Below are 21,769 nucleotides of genomic sequence, written 5' to 3' on the forward strand. Positions count from 1 at the left end.
CTAAAGGGCACGAGTAGTTAACGGCGTTTGCGACACGATACGGTATCTACGAGTGTCTAGTGTTGCTATTCGGCTTGTATAACGGACTAGTATCGTTCTAATTATATATTAATAAGGTCTTATAAGAACACCTAGACGACTTTGTGTCGGCCTACCTAGATAACGTACTTATCTTTAGTGACACCTTAGAGGAGCACATTGAACACGTGCGGAAGGTTCTTACTAAGCTACGCGATGTAGGACTTATAGTAGACATCGATAAAAGCGAATTCTACTAATAGAAGGTAAGGTATCTTAGGCTAATTATAACTCCTAACGGTATCGAGATAGACCCCGAGAAACTCGAATGTATTTAGACATAGGAAGCTCCTAAGAACCTAAAGGATATCTAGGCCTTCCTTAGATTTACTAACTTCTATAGGCGGTTCATCGAAGCATTTTCGCGTATAGCTACTCCTCTTACAAACCTGACTAAGTCGGACGGACTAAGCAATCATAAGAACAGAAGGATTCAATAGTCACTAGATTACTAACGAGCTTTTGACAATTTGAAAGCTACGTTCAGCAAAGCCGGCATGCTCGCACATTATATACTAGGTAGGGAAACGGTAGTATAGACAGATTCTTTAGATTTTATAAATGCCGGCGTACTTTCGTAGTATAACGAGAAGGGTATACTATATCCTATAGCCTTCTACCCGAAGAAGTTGAGTCTATAGGAGTGTAATTATAAAATCTATAACAAGGAACTGTTAGCTATTATTAAGGCTTTTAAGGAATAGAGACCCGAGCTCGCCTACGAAGTAGATAATAAGGACTTATAGCTAGTCAAGATTTATACCGACTATAAGAACCTAGAATACTTTATAAAGACAAAGTAGCTAAATCGGCGACAAGCGCGTTAGGCTAAGTTCTTATTACAGTTCAACTTCAAGATAATATACCGTCTAGGACTTTAAGGTATAAAGCTAGACAGCCTAACGGGACGTAGCTAGGACCTTCCGTAGGGGGTAAACGACCCTCGGAACTAGCATTAGCATTAGACATTGCTACCTCCTAAGCGATTCCTTAAGATCGCCTTACTATAGGCAATAGTAGAAGATACGCCGGGAGAAGAGGAACTAGTATAGCTAGGCCCTAAAGCTAAAGAGTTTATGCCTATAGAACGAGATACGCCTACTAAATAACCGGCGACGCGTAAAAGTCAACGGGAAGCCGAACTCGAGTATCGAATGTCGACGGCGTACGTAACTAATAACGAGCTTAAGACCGCGATCAAGGACCTATAGAAAGACCGCACTCCTATACTACTATAGAGAGCGAAGATTCACCTAGTATACTATAAAGTAGATAGCGACCTACTATATATTCGAAATTAATACGACGGCTAGAGCTTATAGGTACTAAATGACCAAGCCTTATAGACTAGGATAATCAAGATAAACTATAACGCTCTAGTAGTAGGCTATCTAGGACGAGCTCGTACTTATAAACTCGTAGCACGTAAATTCTACTAGCCTAGATTAGCGAGATCCGTACGTAGATATACCGCGAATTACCGTACCTACCGTATAACAAAATCTCTATACTCCTAGCCACTAGGATTATTATAGCCACTTCCTGTTCTAGATCGGCATTAGAAATATATTGTAGTCGACTTCGTTATCGGACTCCTAGATAGTACTCTTAACGGTATAGTCTATAACAACATTATAACCGTTACTAATAGGCTTACTAAGGAAGTCGAGCTGATCCCTATTAGCGCAATAATAGTATAGAATGCGGCAAGGCTTTTCCTTAAACATATGTTCTGTCGGCGCGGGTTTCCTAACACTATTATATTAGACCGTAGTAAGTAGTAGGTTGCTACCTTCTAGAAGAAATACTATAAGATGCTCCGTACAAATCGTAAGCTAAGTTCTTCGTATTACCTAGAAACTAATAGACAGTCAGAACGTACTAACTAGGCGATAGAACAGTATCTTCGTATATTTACTAATAAGGCATAGGATAACTAGGTAGAATAGCTATACCTTGCTTAGTTCGCGATCAATAATCACCTATCCGAGACTACTAGTATGTCGCCGTTCTACGCTACCTTAGGCTATAACCCTAAGTTTATAGAGCGAGTTGACCTAAACGCTAGAAAGGAGGGAGGACTGACTACTCTCTAGCGACTAGATGCGCAATTAGTAGAAACCTTTATACGTCGAATTTGCGAGCTTTATAAGCACCTTTAAGAGAATATACGAATGTTATAAGCTCTCTAAGTAGAAGTAGCAAACCGCTACCGAAGTATTCCTCTAGACTATAAGGTAGGTGATTAGGTATATTTTAGTACTAAGAACATCCGTACGACTCGACTATCTAAGAAGCTAGATAGGAAATATGCCGGCCCTTACTAGATTACGGAAGTTATACCGGCTAGACTCTCTTATCGACTGAAACTATTAGACGCTCTAGTAGGACTTAATAACTACTTCTACACCTCACTACTATAACGAGCCGACCACCCCGATTTTATACTACTTAAAGGGCAGTATCTAGCGCCGCTACTACCGATAACTATCGAACCTAACACTACCGAGGCTGATATAGTAGCCGATATAGTAGTAGCACCTACGTATATATACGAGGTAGGAAAGATCCTTAATATATGTACCCGTAAGCGGGTAGGTAAGGTGAAGAAGGGGCATAAGCGTAAGGTAGATATATAGATAGATAGATTTGTCATTCCCCTATTCTAGGACCCTATCCGGCCTATATAGGTATATATCTATTGTTATATACAAAGGGAAACCCGAATAGGTGAAAACCCTTCCCGCCCCCGACTACTCCTTATCTAGTTTAGCTTTCCCTCTAAATATACGTAGTCTATGTCACTACCCCGTTAGCCCCCGCTCCTAGCCGGTCTCGTCGCGCTACGTCGTGTCCTCTCTTCCTATACTGCTCCTACTAGGCGGTACTATTCTAGCTAGCCCTTCTCTAGTATCTAGTTCGTAATACGCCGTAGGTCCTTAGCGTTGTTAAGAAGTGCCCTAATCGTCCGGTTCCTCGCCTTTACTATCCACTCCCCCCTTCCTAGCGACCACCTCGGACAGACGAGGAGTGCGTGCCGTACGTTCTAGGAGCGATAGCCGTAGGGGCAGCTAGTATTCGTATATCCTAGAACCTTCCTCTATAATAGGTACCCCTAGAGGCCGATATGTTCGCTTCGTAGTTAGGTTACTATACTACTCTATACCCTCGTAAGGCGGTAGTAGATGAGCTTTAGGGGGTACTTGACCGCGGATTTTGTAGCTAACTATTCCTTAGGTTGTCCCGCTAGCTAAGGGCGTCTACTATACCCTATAACCTAGTTGTTCCACCTCTCTTTCTATAGTTGCTCTATAAACGATTTCTTACCTTCCTATTATGTTACTAGCTATTCGTCCCTTACCCGGTAGTTCGGCTCGTTTCCGGGTCGAATGCCCCTATACGCTAGTACTGATTCGCGGGCCCTTACGACTATACTAGCGATGACCTTCTATACTAGGTACTGTGCCGACTTGCCTAAGTAGGAGGTCCGTAGTCCCTAGATATATAGGTCGATCGGCGGTATAGCGGTCTCGTACTTAAGCATCCTCGTTAGTGTCGACTTATATACCCCGGTGACCTTCCTTAGGCATTGGTTTTAGATCTTCGCTAGCGGCGCGACGAGTCCCTTCGATAGGTAGGCCCTCTGGCCTAAGGACTACACTTAGCTACTATAGGTAAGGACTGGCCGTATAATAGCCGTATATAGAAGTCGTGACTACCGGAAGTCCGCCCCCTATATAGACGTAGTAAGCCTCTAGTATAATGCTATATTCTGTTCAGCTTTCCGTAATATTACCTATACGTACTTCCTCTACCGTAGCGCCGGGTCTACCTACAGTCCGAGGATCCTAAGCTGATTTGCCGGGTTAGTCGTATGCCCCTATATCTAGATAGAAGCTTGTATATTATAGAACCGTAGCCGGCGCGTAAAGTGTATTAGATTGTACTTTTCTAGGGCAAACCGAGCCCCGTACCTCCTAGCCTAGTCCTCGTAGATCTTGTACTTCTCTTCTAGTAGCCTACAGTTCTCCTTAGTCGAGGAAGACTACGCTAGGATGTTTGTGTCGTCTACGAAGCCGCTCGTAGCGGTGTTCTAGGATTCTAGGGCTAGGAGTAGCGTCGCTATAAAGAAGAGGAACAGAATAGGTACTAGCGTTAAGCCTTACGGGATTCTAGTATAGACTACTTGAAATAGGCTTCTATACTAGCCGACTAGGATCGACGTACTACGGTTTTGGAGGTAGGACCGTACGAAGTTGACAAGCTACTTAGGGAGTCCCTTCGACCTTAGGATATAGAGTAGCCGCGGGTATAATACGTAGTCGAAGGCTCCCGATATGTCTAGGCTAAGTAAGGAAGCTACCTTGTCCCTATTCTTATACTAGATAGCCTTTACCTAAGAGGTGATAAGTTCTATCGCGGATAGCGTCGATCGCTATAGGCGCGCACCTATCTAGGTGTCCGGGAGTAGGGAGTGTTCCTCTGCCGCCTCGGAGAGTCTCGTTATAACTAGCTTCTTAAGCGCCTTCTCAAGAGTGTTAAGGAGCGCAATTAGGCGGTACGACTTCACCTACGTATAGTCTTCCTTCTACGGCTTACGTAGGACCACTGTCGTCGATTGTTTAAAAGCTATCGGGTAGTACCCGGTCTATAGGTAGGCGTTAAAGATCGCTACAACTACTAGGGCTAGTTGATCTCTACACTTCTTTAGTAGCTCGTTTAGGATCCTATCCGGCCCCGGGGCTTTCTTCGCCGGCAACTTCCTTAGTATAGCGGTAACTTCTCCCTCGGACACCTCCTATTAGACCGCGATGCTAGGGGCTAGGGGAGTAGAGCTGTTTATATCGCTTAGATTAGCCTCGACTAGGGGCGGGAAGAACTTGCTAGCTAGTAGACGCGCCTTAGCCTCGGGGTCGCTAACCGGGCCACTAGGCGATTGTAGCGCTAGGATAGAGAAGGAGGGGCCCTGTGTAGGGTCCTGTCGGGCCCATTTCGCTAGCTTCTACATCTTCTCTAGCTTGCCGGCGATTTCTTCTACTATAGCCCTCTAGCCGACTGCTTTCTCCCTTCGTATTATAGCTTTCTTCTATTAGTATGCCTCCCTATATACGTTCTAGGCCTCCTCGCTATAGCTGCTCGTCTATACCCGGCGGGCTCTCCTTGCTTCTCTTACTACCGTAGTATACTCCGGCGTCTAGTATAGTTTAGACTATATCGTTAGTTAGGCAAGCGGAACGTAAAGTGAGGTCGCTTTTCTTATTTCGTCTATTAACCCCTAGACTACTTCGTCTATCTCGTCTTTACTATTATATTGCTACTACGCGATCTGGACTAGCCTCTTAGAGTTATCGAGGTACGCCTAGATGTTGGCCTAGTAGGCCTTTCCCTAGTTTAGCTTAGGGGTTCTCGCTAGTGTACGTTATATCTATATCGTAATAGAGGTCCTGACTAGCATATAGTCTAACGACGCCTCGAGTTTATGTTCGATCCTATAGTAGGTTACCGTATAGTAGTAGCTATCTAAGATCTAGGAGAGGTCGATCGTGCCTTAGAGTCCCCCTCTCTTCTAGGTGCCTAGGTCCTTCGGGGTATTAAGGGCAATTACGTTACTCGCTATCAAGTCGAGTACTTCGTCGGCTATAGGGTGCGGCTGTATAAGGCTTTCCTAGGAAGGGTAGTGTATATTGAAGTCTCCTACTACGATGTGGCACCCTTGTCTCTTAAGCGTACTATCTAGGTGTCTGTAGACCCCTAGGTCGCGGCTAGACCTCGAGGCTAGCGGTTGTATATATAGGTTGTGTATCTAGGTGCTACCTACGTAGAGGGAGGTAATATCGCCCCCGCCTTCTTCGTCTACGTAGTAAACTACCTCCCAGTCGGATTCTAGTATGTCCTTGCTAATATAGAAGCACGTACGGGGTCTGCCGTCGCCTCGTAGGTATGTCGTATAGCCTAGTGACTTATAGGTCGTTAGTCTCTTATAGTATAGATTAATCTATAGCTCCTAGATTATAAGGACGTAGTAGACGCGCGGGTCCGCCTCGTATAGGAAATGGTTCTAGACTATATCCTTGCTATAGTTAACGTTATACTAGATAATACTAAGCGTGTCGAGGCTAGTTATCGGTATCGATAATCATTTCCTCTATATCGTCCTATGTCCTACTGCCCTATACGTCCTAGTCTACGCCTATCGGCTATATACTAAAGGGGAGCCGGGCCTAGTTAGATTCCCTCGCCGTAGCTAGTAGAGTACGTAGCCTCCCGTACGCCCTAGGTTACGTATCCTTTATATCGTTCTCGGCCCTAGGGCGCTTATGCCCGACCACCGCTAGTTAGTTCTGGTATAGGCTAGCCTTACGGTCGCCGTAGAATCTTAGGGCGACGGTTCTGTTTGTGATTGCCTTGTTTTTCGCTAGTTTCCGCTATAGGCATTCCGTACTATACGATAGGTAGTGCCCCGGACAGTTCGCGTACCGTCTCGTAGTCGATATATAGTCCCTAGATATATAGTCTCCTACACAGTTCGAGTAGGCCTACTTGTTTATACACGTGTAGGTTTGGTGTCTATACTGTTAGCATTTGAAGCATTAGAGGACACGAAAGGATAAGGAGTGCTTTTCTACTATCTTAAGGCTATATTACTAGACTAGGCCTTGTTCTATCGCTAGATCCGCCGCTTTCGCGTCTTATAGCTATATTATTAGCGCCGAGGCCTTCTTGCCTTCTAGCCATTTCCTATAGAGCCAAGTCGCCTTCTAGATTAGAGAGTTAAGAGTGACCGGGTTGTCCTCTTAGAGAGCGCGTAGGTGACCCTAGTTAGTTAGGTCAAACTCCTTAGGCATATCGTAGACTAGGATCGTAAATTGTTTCGTTAAGACCTTCGCTAATGCCGTAACCTTAGATACCTACTATAGCTATACCTCTAGGTGCCTCCTAGTAGTAGCAGAGCTAGTATAGATCTATAGAGTACCGTTAGACTATTAGTTCACTACGACCACCCCTAGTTAGTTAATTCGTTAGGCGAGCTCCTTGTTCGATAGCTTCGCAACTTCGGCCTAGTCTTCCTTTACTATAATGCGGATCGTAACTACATCGTGCGTTAGGCGGGGGCCTAGTATCGATGCCGCGACCGATGCCTAGCTATAGGGGTGTTGATTCCGGGTGGCCTTACTAATCGCCTAGGACGTCGTCCTTATTTCTTGTTGCCCTCGGTAATACGACAGTACAAGCGCCGTGCGTAGCTAAGTGATCATTACCTATAGAGACCGGTAAGGGAGCTGATCGTTAGTTTCTATACTTTTTACGTCCTCTATAAGTTGCTACTAGTTGTCTTAGGGGGGCTTCGCCTATAGGGCCGTAGGCGCCGTTAGTACCGTAGCCTAGGCTACTATTACCTAGGAGTTGCCTAATGTAGCTAGGCACCTCCGCGGCGTTTAGAGCTAAAGAAATAGGGTAAAGAGAGCTTCAAGCTGTCTAGATTGAATAAGGTATAACTCCCTTAGTCCTAGGGGTAGTGGCCTGCTTTATATATCGTTAGAATGGCCTTAATAAGAGCTTTCGAATGTGTCTTAGTACGGTTAATAAGAGCGTAGGCGGTATCGGGGTTATTGTTTACTAAAGTTCCGGTATATAAGGTAGATATATAGTATAAGGTGAAATGGGCTAGATATTAGAACGAGGAGGATAGTAAGACCTAGTAACCTATAGAGGATATGCTTAAACACGCGGCCGCCGCTATTACAGACTTTTACTATAACCGGCCGGAGTTGTCTACGCCTATAGGCTTCGTAGCTCTATCTGACTAGTCCCTACTAGCTACTAAGGTACTCGGGCTCAACACGATTAGGGTTATTCCGAAAGACACCGTTACGAATAAGTCGCCTCGAGCCTTACCTCTAATAGAATCTACTCCGTATATGTTCGATACTCGAGTAGAGCCTATAGAGCCTATAATAATACCTAACTTTAGTTATAAGGATTATACGCGAGTACTAGCCGAAGACAGACGTAGGTCTAGGGCAAGCTAGCTAACTAGGCAACATGTTTCTCGAAGGAAGCCGGTCGAGGATAGTCTTAATAGAGCGAATGCGATGTTATCGGATAACGATAGGGCACTAGAGGATAATTAGGCGTTCGCGCGATTATAGAGCTCGATAGGTAAGTAGCCTTATAAGGTAGATAACGCTTAGAGTACTAAGGCGTGTTTTAGGACGGGGGATACTATCACGGGTAGCCCGCGACCCCCTACTATAGCTACGTCGGCCCGGCTAAACCGCGGACCTTCCGTATCGGGTTAGCGCGGCTTAGCTCTGCTTTATAACTTTGCCGCGCCTCGCGCTCCTCTTTCGTAGCTTCGTAGAACAATAACTATCTCGTTCGGACCCTATAATACGCGCGCCCTTATACTAGGAGGACAATTCCTCTTTAGATTCTTCGCTATCTAGTAAGTCTACTTAATAGGTACGTACTCTATACCCCGACTCGCTATATCGCTTATAGCGTCGTAGCCTTAGTACTAGCCGAATACTATCTAGAGACTCTCTACTTACTTCCTACCTCCTAGTATCCTCTAGAGGTATTAATTACGACGCCTTATCGAAGGTTAGAGACCCTCTAGACTGAATATACTTGCGCTTTCGTGCTTTCCGCTATATAAGGGCCTCGTTAGACTTACGTAGCTTACTAATCTCGCTTCGTATAAGAGCTATCTAATACGCTATCTCTCTACTCCCTCTCTATTACTCTATTGAACGACCTTCCTCTTTCTACTACGCCTTTCTAAACCCGTAACGACGCTCTAAGACGTAATAATACCTATTATAAACCCTGTCTCGTCGAAATTATAGGTGTCCTAGTTAAGGATGCTATACTTCTCCTTTATATTACGTATAAGTAAGAACTACCTCTCGATAACGTCTAGATCTTCTATTAGGGCTCGCTAACGATCGTATCTACGTATTATACGAACCTTTAGCTCACGATGCCGCCTAATAAACCTGTCTGTCTAATTAAGACTAGCGGGCTTAAGACCCTTCTCTTATAGTAATAAATCGGCTATTACTCGTATACTAGCCTTTAATAGCGGGAAACCTCTAAGATCTAGCTCGAGTATATACTTAAGTATTACCCTCTCTTCTAGCTCTATAAGCTTCTTCGAACTAGGCTCGTAGTCACCCCGAGGAGGTCGTCTATTTAATCGATACCCTAGTATAGTTCGAGACGCGTCGTATATCTTTATAGTAAGTCGATTCGTAATTGTCGCGTCGCATTTCGTAGCCTAGACAGCTAAGGTCAGTTTGGCCTCGTTTATAGACAATATACGCTATAATAGTAGTTACATAGCTATATCTATAGAAGTGGTATAGTTCTTAGCAAAAGTGGCCCGCTCGGTAGTATAGCCCGCTCGGTAGTAAAGCACGTTATTAAAGAGAGGGTTTTCCGGACTTCCTAGAGTAGGGAAGCGAGGTCCTACATTTTCTATAGTAATAGTAAGACGGCTAAACAAGGCTACTATCGTATCTGGACTATAGGGCATTCCTAACGTTATAGTGCCCTTATTTAAGTTATCCTCTTCTTAGTCATTTCGTCGTACTCTTTCCTTACCCTTATTAGAGCCTAAAGCCTCCGTAGTATTGTCTTCGTCGCTATCCGAGTCTCCTATCCCGTCTAGGATTATAGCCTCCCTATAAGGCCTATAGGCCTTTGTTAGACTTTCTAGTAACTCTTAGCTAGCTCTAATACTAGTAAACGACTCGAACCTTAATAAAGATATAACTAAAACTTATGACCTTGTTCGTAACCGTAACCTTACTCGTAACGTTATACTTACTATACTTAATACTAAGAACCTTGACCTTAGGTGCCTTAATACCTTAAGATTTCGACTTCGAGTCGACCTTGACCTTAATTTTGCTAAAATGTACTAATAATACTACCGGGTATATACTTGAACCTATCACGTTAGAAGTGTGGGAAGTTATTGTACGGGCTCATATAGGGTGTTTCAAAAGCAGGTTGTGTATTGCATGTGTCTATCTAGAATGGACAAGTGTTGCTCTTGAAGAGGCTGCAGGTGACTAATCAGTCACCTGATTCTTAGCGTACGTGGCCTCAAGTTTTGATGATGGGATGTTGCCCATGTGCACGCTCGGATCGCGACACACCCCTCAGCTCGTGCGCTGGAGTGAATGAGCTGATTCCCATGTGATCGCGTGCACCCTGTCATAACTACCCCCCCTATCTATGGCAGTGACGTCAGGCCCTCGGTGTTGCTGCTGCTGCAGTGAGGGTAAGTCAGCTGTTTCAAGTGAAGTGAGGTGAGGTGAGTGAGGTGAGCTTTGTACCCCTTCCCTCATTCCTCACTTTCACTGCTGCCATTGTTACCTATATAATAAAGCATAGAATGTGTGACTGTTGCCGGTGAGATGGCTCAGGTGATGGTCCCGTTGCACGGACTTTCACTTGAGTGTGCAATCATCTCACCCACCGGCAAACATCAGAGGTCCTGAGTTCAATCCAGGGGTAGCCTTAGTCCTATCGTATGCTTAAACATATATTGTCGTCCGCTCAACTTATTGAATTGTCCGATAATTGCTCTGTGCCAAGTTATTTCGCTCCGGCGAATGGTGAGAGAGCTCGCTCTGCCCCTGGGGAGTATGAGATACTAGTCAGTGGCGCAATGCACTGGGCTGTCTACGACAGAGCTTGCACCATGTGAGGTGTAATGGGGCTCCAATGGGTAACACCGGAGCAACGGTATCGGAAAGTTGAAAAGGCACCTTCGGGGTGCCTTGCTTTCTGCACTTTTAAAGGTCCATCACCTCAGGGTGGTGACACCTTTTTGTTTTGGGCAAGTGTGTGCTATGTGTGAGGTGCGAAAGCAGCGGATGATGTGGTGACAAGGTGGTAGTGTTGTAGCTAGCAGCAAGTTGGAGGCGTTTCTCGCTTTCTGATTGGACGCGCTGCTGCTGGTGACAGGGGTGTTTCTCGCCCTTGCGCTGTTAGCCAATGGGAGTCCGAGAAACACCTGTTGATGATGGTGCCAGGGCCGCACCGGTGAATGGTGGATGCTTTGCCCTGGCCTCGTTGTTTCAGCATTGGTCGCTGCTGGTGGCCGTGTTTTGCGCCTGCTGGCGCTTCCAGAGAGGTGTCCGTAAAGATGAAGCCGTTCGGTGTTCGTTTCGAGATGAGGTGAGGCCGCTGCTGCGGGCTTCTCAGGCGTCTGTTGGCCCGTTACCTCCTGATGCGGCTGCAGAGGGCACTGAGGTGCGTGGGTCCACGCCTTCCTCAGCCATATTGAGCAGCTTGACGAAGTGCTTGTGCTTCTGTGGTGGAAGCAGCTTGGTCAGCCCGTCTGCAGGCATGTCGTTGGTGCTGAGATACTTGATCTCAATGTCTCCGCGCTGGTCTCGCTGTCGGAGCCAGTGGTGGTGGATGTCAACGTGGCGTAGCTTCGTGTCAAGCTTTTGCCCTTGTTGGTTGACAAGGCGGATGGTCTGCGTGTTGTCGCAGTACAAGTGGGTGCGCTGATTGAACTGAAGGTGTATCTCAGCGAAGACTCGTTCCCACTGTATGAGCTCTGAGGCGGCTTGCGAAAGCCCGAGTAGCTCAGCCTCTGTTGAGGACTTGGTGACAGTGATTTGTTTAGATGCCTTATAATCCACTGGTCCACCGAACAGCATGAAGACCCAGCCATTTGAGCTGGTCCTGTCATTATTCATGCCGTAGGACGCGTCCGATGCTCCAAAGAACTCGTGGTTGCTACCGAGGTGCTCTGGTTGGCTGTGAAGGCCAGTGATGTGTTTGCTGGCGCCATATACAAGGCAGAGGTTCTTGGTCTCCAGGAGATAGCGCAAGCACTGATCTGCAAGCTTGAGGTGTGTCTCAGTTGGCTTGGTCAGATACTGCGATAGCATGGACAAGGAAAAGGCGATGTCAGGCCGCGTGTGTGTGGCGGCGAAGTTGAGGGATCCTATACGTTGTTGGTACGCAAGGATGGCGATAGAGGTGGGTTGATGACCCTCTGGAACGGTCCAATCAAGGTGTTGATCTACTGGCACTGTCGTTTTGCGTGCATTCGTGGATATGCTGAATTTGGCGGCTAGCTTCTCAATGTAGTCTTCTTGAGAGAGCCACAGCAAGCGCTTGTTTCTGTCGCGCGTAACCTTGATTCCTAGGAACCAGGAGAGATCACCGAGCTCGTGCATCTCGTACTTGGCAAGCAGCCGCTGCTTGATGTTGGCAGCATGGGCCTTGTGCTTGCGGTGGTAGAGCATAACCAGGTCGTCAACGTAAAAGAAGAACATAACCTTGTTGTCATGGTAGATGCATTCGGAGTCCGACAGGGGTACTAGTCCAAGGGAGGCCAGCGTCTCGGTTAGGGAGTTGTACCACAATAAAGGGGACTCCTTCAGACCGTAGAGGGCCTTGACCAGCTTGAGGGCGTGTCCATGGGATGGCCTGTCGATTCCAGGAGGTGGTTGCAGATACATGGTGTATGGCAGGTCCGAGTTCAGGAAGGCGTTGACAACATCGAATTGTTCGGCTTCTAGGTCGAAGCTCGCGGCCATAGCACAGCAGAGGCGGAACATGCTTGCTGGCAGTGTGGCGGCGTATGTGTCTAAGTGTGTTCCTTGCAAATCGCCTCTTGCGCATAGCCTAGCCTTGAAGCTCTTCAGCATGCCGTGCTCGTCCAGTTTGTATTTGTACACCCACTTGAGCGGCAGTAGTGGCTGAAGTCCCTCCTCTTGCTGAGCATCCTGATCCTTCTCTTCCTTTGTTGCCCATCTGAATGTGCCTGTTGCCAGGGCTTTGGCAAACTCCTTGGCCATAGCTTCGATCCACTGTTGGGAGAAGCGGTGTTTCATAGCGGCTCGGTAGTTAGAAGGTTCGGGCGGAAGGTCATCGCGGTGCATAGAGGTAGTGGTGTTGACACGCCTTAGAGGGCTGTTGCCTCTTCGTGTAGGGCTTCGATCGCTCTTGTCGCGATAGGCGCGTGTTCTGGGTCGTATGCCGGACATCTGGCCGATGATTACATTAGCGACCATGATCTGGTGCAGTGCATGGTGGAAGTAGGCCGTTCGTAGGCGCTTTCCATTCTCTGTGACTGCATAGTTGGACTCCTCTGGTGTGTAGAGCTCTGGCTCTAGGGGGAAGAGTGGTGTGTTGGACGCGTTGTGTGTTAACGCGTCTTCTGGTGGTGTGAATGTGAATGGATATGGCTCGCGATCAGGGTCCGTGTTGCCCATGATCTCCTCACGGTCTTCTGCGGTGAGGGCATCCATTATCTGCTGCTGCAGGGTGTCGTAGTAGTCAGTGGTGTTGGGTGCTGACTGCTGTGTGTTGTCTTGAGTCACGTGATCTGTTACGTGCTCGATTTGCCGGTCTTTTTGGTTATACGTTGCTGACTCGCGGTGTTGCGGCCAGTGTGGTTCTTGCCCAAGGAGCTTTTGGTGGGCGTCTCGAGGTTGTTGGGTGTGCGGCTGCTGAGCCTGTTCTTCCACCCCCTCGGCCTGTGCTGTGTCTTGCTCGTGATGAGCGACATACAGGTCGTAGTATTGTTCAGGCTCTTCAGCCGGTTCCGCTGTTGCGATGTTCTCGACAGGGGTCGTGTACCCTGCTGTCAGGCGTGATGGGTCATAGAACGTGGTCTCATCGAAGAGGACGTCCTTGACTCGCATAACCCTATCTTTTGATGGGTCCCATACGCGGTAGATGTTAGTGGAGTCGTATCCCACAAGGTAGCCTATGAGCGCTCTCTCTTGGAGTTTCTCGCTCTTGCCAGGCTGATCTGGTCCATGGATGAACACGTATGCAAGGGAGCCATACACCACCATGTGACCCACGTTCGGAATTCGTCCTGTTGCCAATTCGAATGGGGTCTTCCAGCCCTTTGACTGGATAGGGGATCGCCAGAGGATGTACACCGCTGCTGCAGTGCATTCTGGCCAAAGCTTTTCCGGCAATCGTGCGTGGATGCGAATGGTTCTGCTCATGGTGATGATCAGAGCTCCAGCTCTTTCTGCTGGGTCCTGCGCAGGCGCGTATTCCGCGGTTGCGTGCCATTCAATCTTGTTGTTGTTGATGACTGAGCGAAATACCTTCCCAATGGCGGGCTCGTTGTCGCTGTAGAAGCATACGAACCTGCGACCAATGAAGTTGATGAAGCTCAGCAGGCTGTTGAAGCAAGCCAACACCGATTGCTGATCCCTGTTCTTGATGGTGAACTGGAAGTGTCCATGGGTATCCAGATCGTAGAAGTGGACGAGGTACCTGTCACCGTTGTAGGCGACACTGAATTCTGCCAAGTCCATGGCCATGTGGCCGTATGGGGTCATCACCCTGATGGGCTGAGACCGATTGTGCACCTTGTGAGCTTTGCTAAGCCCACATGCTCTGCAATGTGCAGTGAGGGGTGCGCTTGGACCATCGTTAATGATCACCCCCTCAACTCTGAGCGGCAACTGCTTGATGCGTTCAGCGCCAATGTGACCAAAGATTTGATGCCACTGGCGGCCAGAGAGCTTTCGGTGTTTGATGGGGGTCCTGCTGGACGTAGCTGCACCTTGAGTGCCCCCAGTGCTGTTCATGACTGCGAGAACGGTGCGATCACCATCCTCTTGAGCATTTGGAGATGCTGCGCTGTTGGCAGGTTCATCGCCGATGTTTGCACCCCTGCCAATAGTGCTGATGAAGTGCGCGTTGCGCATCTTTTCAGTGACCTTCGGCAGTACTAGGCCCTCTTTTGTAGGCCATTGGTAAATGATGGGTGACTTAGGTGGTGTGACCACCTTGAAGAAAGGGATTGTACCAGTAGGGCGGTGTAGGTCCATCAATTTAGTGTCGTTGTGCCACATTGAATTGCTGCGTCCGTGCCACCAGAGTCCGGCTCTTTCCATGCGTGTGTGAGAGATGACGTTCACATGAAAGCCTGGGCAGTAAGCCACATCCAGCAAGGTGAATGAATGGCCCCCAATTGACATATGAACACGCCCTAACGCTGCAATTGGAAAGGTGGTTGTTCCAGCCTGGATTTCTGAGGTGGTGAGGCGCTCTGCAATGAACTCTACACCCTCCTGGTCATGATGATTGATCACATGAGTGTCTGAACAGTTATCATACACCCAGCAATCCCTGAAGTTGACGCTCAACTTGCTAATTGAGCTAGAAAGAACAGTAAGGCCAACAAAGCCCTTATCGCTTGGTGATGCCTTCTTCGCATCAGCAATAGCCTTGTCACGTTCCTGGTCCTTGCGATTGTTGCGATTCAACACGCCAAGCAGACGCTCGCCGTCGTCGCTCAAGCAGTAGTTGATGAAGTTTTTCCAGTACTTCTTCCACTGCTCTGAGCGCTGATCCTTTGCTGGGCGCTTGTCGGGGTTGATCACATCGCATGAGAACAGGCCCTTGTGACAGGTGTCCTTGGGCTCGCCGGTGATGTTCCAGCAGCCGCTTGGCCTGTTGTTGTCCTTGTCTTTGTTCTTGTCGCCGCGGCTGCTGCCACGACCCTTGTCACCGCGGCTGTTGCCACGGTTGTCACCACGGCTGCTGCCACGGTCACCCTCCTTTTGACCAGCACCTGTGGGTGCTGTTTCATCCTCTGCTTCTGCTGAGGTTTCTCCGGAGAAGGTTGCGAAGACTGATCGACCGTTGGTTGTTGCTGGTGCGGTGTCGCGTATCCATTCGAGGTAACGCTCAGTAAGCTTTTGTAGTGACATTTTGTCACGCTTCCACTCGTTGTATAGAGAAGCACCGTAGGCTGGAGCCTGCTTCTGCTGAATAGCAAGTAGGAAGTGTCTACTAAGGTCGTCGTACTCGGCGTGGTTGCACTTAAGCATCTTGGTCTGCAAAACTAACCAGTCTGAGCACCAGTCATCGATTCTGCGTGCGCTAGCCTTCTGAAGCCTAGACAGCTCAAGCGTGAGCTGCCGCTTACGCAGCATATCGTCTGGACCATACTGATCCTTGAGAGCCTGGTATTTCGCTCTGAGGGTGTTCTGGCCGTGCATTAGCTCTTGCCCTAGCTCTGTCGTCGTACGGATGAGGTAGGTAATGAGCTTTGATCGCGCAGCAGCAAAGATGTCGTACATCCGTTGCCTTCGGTCTGCGTCTGTTTGTCGTAGCTTGATGAGATCTCTTGATGTAGCGTCTCCTGCCGTGTACGCTTGTTGGATTTCCTCAAACGTCAAGTGAGTAGGCTCTGTTGGCTCGTTACTCAGTTGGTGAGGATCCACATACTTCCAGACATTCAAAGACTCTGCGTAGAGCTCTAGCTGACGGTCAAACTTGTCCCATTGGTCATGGCTCTTCAGAACCACGGTACCCTGAGGTAGGGCACCGGTAGTCACCGGCGTCTCGGTAGTGGCCATAACTGCAAAATGGGTTGTAGGCTGGTGAAAGTTCCACGCGGGTTCACTAGGCCTAGGGGATACTACTGCACTGGTTGTAGCAGTAGTGCTGTGACGATGCAAACTCTGCTTTGGGGCTTCCTTGTCGCAGCGAATGTTAGTGAGCGCTAATCGGGCTCATAACTATCACGTTAGAAGTGTGGGAAGTTATTGTACGGGCTCATATAGGGTGTTTCAAAAGCAGGTTGTGTATTGCATGTGTCTATCTAGAATGGACAAGTGTTGCTCTTGAAGAGGCTGCAGGTGACTAATCAGTCACCTGATTCTTAGCGTACGTGGCCTCAAGTTTTGATGATGGGATGTTGCCCATGTGCACGCTCGGATCGCGACAGAACCCCCCCTTATTAACTACTGAAATATAGACAACTAACCACCCTAGTAAGTAAGGGCGCGCCTAGTGACCTTAGGATAGCTTACGCGTAGGTATATATACTTGCCGGTCTACGGGCCGTGAAATATATATAGTGATCCTAAAGGGTAATAAATCTGAAATTTATTAGATTCCCGTATTTTCGCCTTATAGAGAGATTCTTCGTAAATCTCTCCTTCCTATTAAGAATATATAGGTCATAGGGTTAACATTAGGTGCTTAGGGGGATTAGTAATTAGGGCTTACTAGTTAAGTCCTAAGTATAGCTGTCCCTCCTAAAACACCTATACTAATACTAGCAATACTATATATAGATATACGCTATCCTATTAGGTCCTTCTTTGTCTTTCGTATAATCCGCCGTCTTCTACTACTACGTAACTCGTACCTATTTAATAGGTTATAAGCCCGGGTTAGTAACTCGGTATTTCACCCTCGACAAAGTCGTATTAGAGTTATTCCTCTTTAGAACAAAAGGAAGGCAGACTAGAGGCCGTACCCGCCTTATTGTTAGGGCGAGAGCCTAGCCTAGAAGATGTAAGAGTAAGAGCGAGAATGTAGGTACGAAGTGTAGATACAAAGGGTATAGTATAATTGCTATACAAAACGAAAGACGAAGAAAGTAAGAGAGGCCTAGGGAAGGCTAGATATTTATACGCGACCCTCGCGAGTACGTGTCCCCGCATTAATAGGGCTAACCCGTACGAAGCCGCGCTTAGTAGCTTTGCTCAAAACCTTATTCTAACCTGCCCTACGTTCCGAGTCTTCTACGTGTTTCTTCTAGGGTCTAGCGTAGTCGCGGGTACTCGTAGGAGTGCCGTAAGTTATATAGTCACGAGCCGAAGTAAATCTGTTAAGGTTTAGTAGAGTAGTAAATTTGGAGGGCTAGGTCCCGTAGTAAATATTACGGGGTATATAATTCTTAGCGCTTATATACTAAGCTAGACTTTTACTTCTTAACGACTTCTAAGTACGCTTAGGCTCTTCTGTCCCTACCTTCTATATACTCTATAGGGAGACTATAATAGTAGCCCCCCTAAACAAAGCTAAGTTCCTACGAAGCCGTAGTAGTTCTATATATCGAGGATGTTTAGCTTTAGTACTAGGCCTAGGCCTAATATTATAGTCGATATACTATTAGTAAGCCCCGTTAAAGAGCTTAGATTTAAAGAGCCTACCGATGTTGACTTCTAGGCCGTCTATACGGGCGTAGTATTCTTCGATTGCTTAACGATTAAAGATGACATGTTAGATAGGTTCCTATAAGGTATCCTACTTAGGGTAACCTTACTATTCGACTTTATACTTAATTGGCGGTAGTCCTTTAACGTCGTTAGGCTCTACGCGGATTCCCCGGATCTTACGGACGGTATAGTCGTCAGAAGGTAGGTTAATAGGCTTGTCGACTTCTACTTTATTGGGAGGACCTAGTATGTCTTAGTTTTAGTTTAGGAATAGGTCCTTAGCCGACGGCCGAAGGCGTACGGGATAGAAGACGTTATAGATCTTTATGTTCGTAGGAAGAGCTAGATAGTAGGCGTATAAACTAATACGCTCGGTAATCTTAACAGAACCTAGGTTCTTCTAGCTTAGCTTCTTAGAGGGGCGGTCCGTCTTAATATTCTTAGAGTTAAGGTAGACTATATCGCCTACTTAGTAGTCGGGAGCTAGCTAGCGACGACGATTAGCTTAATCCTCGTAGATTGCTTATACGTATACTATCTCGTCGTAGACTTCTTTATAGATCTATAAGAGTATAGTAGCGAACTCGTCTACTACTTACTCGTTTACGTCTTCGGTAGGCGGGAGAGGCTCTTCTAGTTCTATACCTATACGAGGGTAGTAACCTCTCGTAGTATAGAAGGGAGAGTAGCTAGTAGTCTCCGAGTCCTAGTTACGAGTAGCGAACTCTACCGTAGGGATATACTAAGGCCAATCCTTCTAGTAGTAGTCGACGAAGTAACGAAGGACCTACTCGAGGATAGCGTTCGTAACTACGGTCTAGCCGTCGGTCTATAGCTAAAAACTAGTCGAGAGGTTATGCTTAATACCTAGGATAGTATATAGACGCTTCTAGAAGTACGAGATAAACTAGGAGCCTCTATTAGAGGTGATACTATCCGGGAGGCCTTAAAAGCGCTAGACGAATTTGTAGAACAAGCGAGTAGTCTCTTTTACGGTTATACTCTAGTACGGGATTATATACCGGTCCTTAGAGTAACGGTCTACGATTACTAGAAGGGCCTTTACCTTTACGCCGCTAAAGGTCTTGCCGTAAGGAGAATCGGTAATAAAGTCTATAGTAATGTGCTTCTACGGACGATTAGGAGCCGGGAGAGGGTATAAGAGACCGTAGGGGCGGTAGCGGTTAGCTTTAGCTCTTCGGTAAGTAGCGTAGTTTAGTACGTAGCGGCGGACGTCCTTCTAGGAATACGGCTACTAGTAATACCTAGCGAGGAGCTTCTAGGTCTTAGCTACGCCTAGGTGACCCCTAGAGGCGGAGTCGTAGACGATTTGAAGAATCTTAGCTCGGATATTAGAGCCTTCGGGCTACGGTACGTAAAGCTTCTTATAGAAGTAGACGACACCTTCCTAGAGCTCGTACTCGGATAGCTAGAAGCCCGGGAATGTCCTCGCGCTAGATTTAAGGGCCTAAACTAACTCTTAGGCGTCTAGGTTAGTATCGTACGCTATTCGTACTCGTACTATAATACCTTTAGGTTGCTCCTTATTATTAAACCCCTTAAAGTCTAATTCGGATAAGCCGTCGGTCGTTACTAAGCCCTCTTTATCGTCGTTCAAGTCCTTAGCGTCCGAAGCGTATTCTTTAGGCTCGGATTTATCGTCACTCTCGTTAAGGTAGGTAGGAGCGAGTACGAGAGTAGTAAAGGAAGCGGCGAGCGTAGGCTAGCCGTTCGATAGGTACTCTCGAAGCTCGGAAGAGAGGTTATACTCTTTAATGACTTGTTGCTCTACGATTTACCGGCCCCCTCTTCGATTAACTAGAGAGTTACTAGGGCGGCGGGTAAGGGCGTCGGCTATCGAGTTGGCCTTACCGGGCGTATACGAGATTACAAAGTTGAACCGGGAGAGGAACTCGCTCTAGCGGGCCTAGTAACAATTAAGTAGCTTACTCTTTATAAAGTAGACGAGGTTCTTATAGTCGGAGCTTACTTAGACGGGCATAGTAGAGCCTTCGAGCTCGGGGCGCTACTCTTTAAAAGCTTTAACGATAGCGAGAAGCTCCTTATCGTAGATCTCGTAGTTATACTCTATAGCGGTCATCTTCTTAGAGAGGAAGGCAATAGGTAACTAGGGAGATTTAGGCGAGCGGCGTTATAGTAGGACACCGCCTACTACGCCGTCGGATACGTTAGTCTCTATACGGGTCTCTAGTTCGAAATCGAAGTGCTATAGAAGCGGGTTCTTAATAAACTTCGCTTTAAGCAAGTCGAAAGCCTCCTAGTATTCGTCGGTCTAGGCAAACTTCTTACTCTTACGCGTAAGCTTCGTTAAAGGGCGTACTACGCCCGAGAATACGTAGATAAAGCGGCGGTAGAAGTTAGTAAAGCCTAGGAAACCCTAGACCTCCTTAACGTTCGTAGGAGTATCCTATTCGACGATAGCGTCGATCTTCTCTTAGTCTATCTTAATACCGTCTACGGTAATAATTAAACTAAGGAACTTGACTTCGGGCTTCTTAAACTCGTACTTATCGATATCGAGCTACAAGCCGGCGTCTACGAGCTTCTAAAGGACCTTATAGACGTGCTCGCGGTGCTCCTCCTTAGTCTCGCTATAGACTAGGATGTCGTCGATATAGGCAATATAGAACTGATTAAGGAACTCCTAAAGGATGTCGTTAATAAAGTTCTAGAAGGTACTAGGCCCGTTATAAACGCCGAAGGGTATAACGAGCGACTCGAATAGCCCGTAGCGAGTACGGAAGGCTATAAGATACTCGTATCCTTCTACTATTTATAACTTGTTAAACGTAGCGATAACATCGAGCTTAGTGAAGTACTTGGCCTTAGAGAGGCGCTCGAGCGTCTCCTAAATCAACGGTATTAGGTAGCGGTTCTTCTTTATAATAGCGTTTAAGCCTCGGTAGTCTACGTAGAAGCGTAGACTACCGCCGGGCTTCTTAACGAACATAACGGGACTACTAGCGCTAGAACGGCTCGCTCGAATAAACCCCTTCTTTAGGTTCTCTTCGAGGTATCTCTTAAGGACAATAAGCTCTTCTCGGGATATAGAATATAGCGGTCCGAACGGTATCTCTATACCTTCTTCTAGCTTAATCTTATAGTCGTAAGGGCGATAAGGAGGCAGCTCGTCTACGGCTTTAGTATCGAATACGTAGAGGATATAGTGTGCCTAAGGAGGGACCTTCGTAGCAGGGTCGGTAGGTATACGCTTCTTATCGAGCTTCTCGAGGGCGATGTCGATATCGCGGAGAGAGGCGGCGAAGACTTAAGCTTTAGGCTACTTAGTAGTAGTAGTAAAGGTAGCGGCGTTTACCTAGAAGATCTTAGTATACTTAGGACCGCGCTAAGGCGGCGGAGAAGGCGGAGGTGCCGGAGGAGCTTCTAGAGGGAAGCTAATAGTAAGGAAAGTCTAGTCGATAATAGGTTAGTATCGTCTAAACTAGGGGAGGCCGAGGATAAACTTCTAATACGGTAGGGACGTAAGGAAGCTAGTGATCGACATATACTTGCCTCCGAGGGTGATTAACGTATATATAACATAAGTAATCTTACTAGTAGTAGTCTCCGTGCTATTAAAGAGTTTAAGGGTACGAGGGTACCTTAGTTCCTAGGGTTCGAGGTTAAGAGAGGTCGCGAGTTTATAGTCTATAAAAGACTCGCCTAGTACGCTAGTGTCTATAAGAGTGAGATTAGAAGAAGAGAGT

This window comes from Fulvia fulva, chromosome 12 (assembly GCF_020509005.1).
Source record: "Fulvia fulva chromosome 12, complete sequence".
NCBI lineage: Eukaryota > Fungi > Ascomycota > Dothideomycetes > Mycosphaerellales > Mycosphaerellaceae > Fulvia > Fulvia fulva.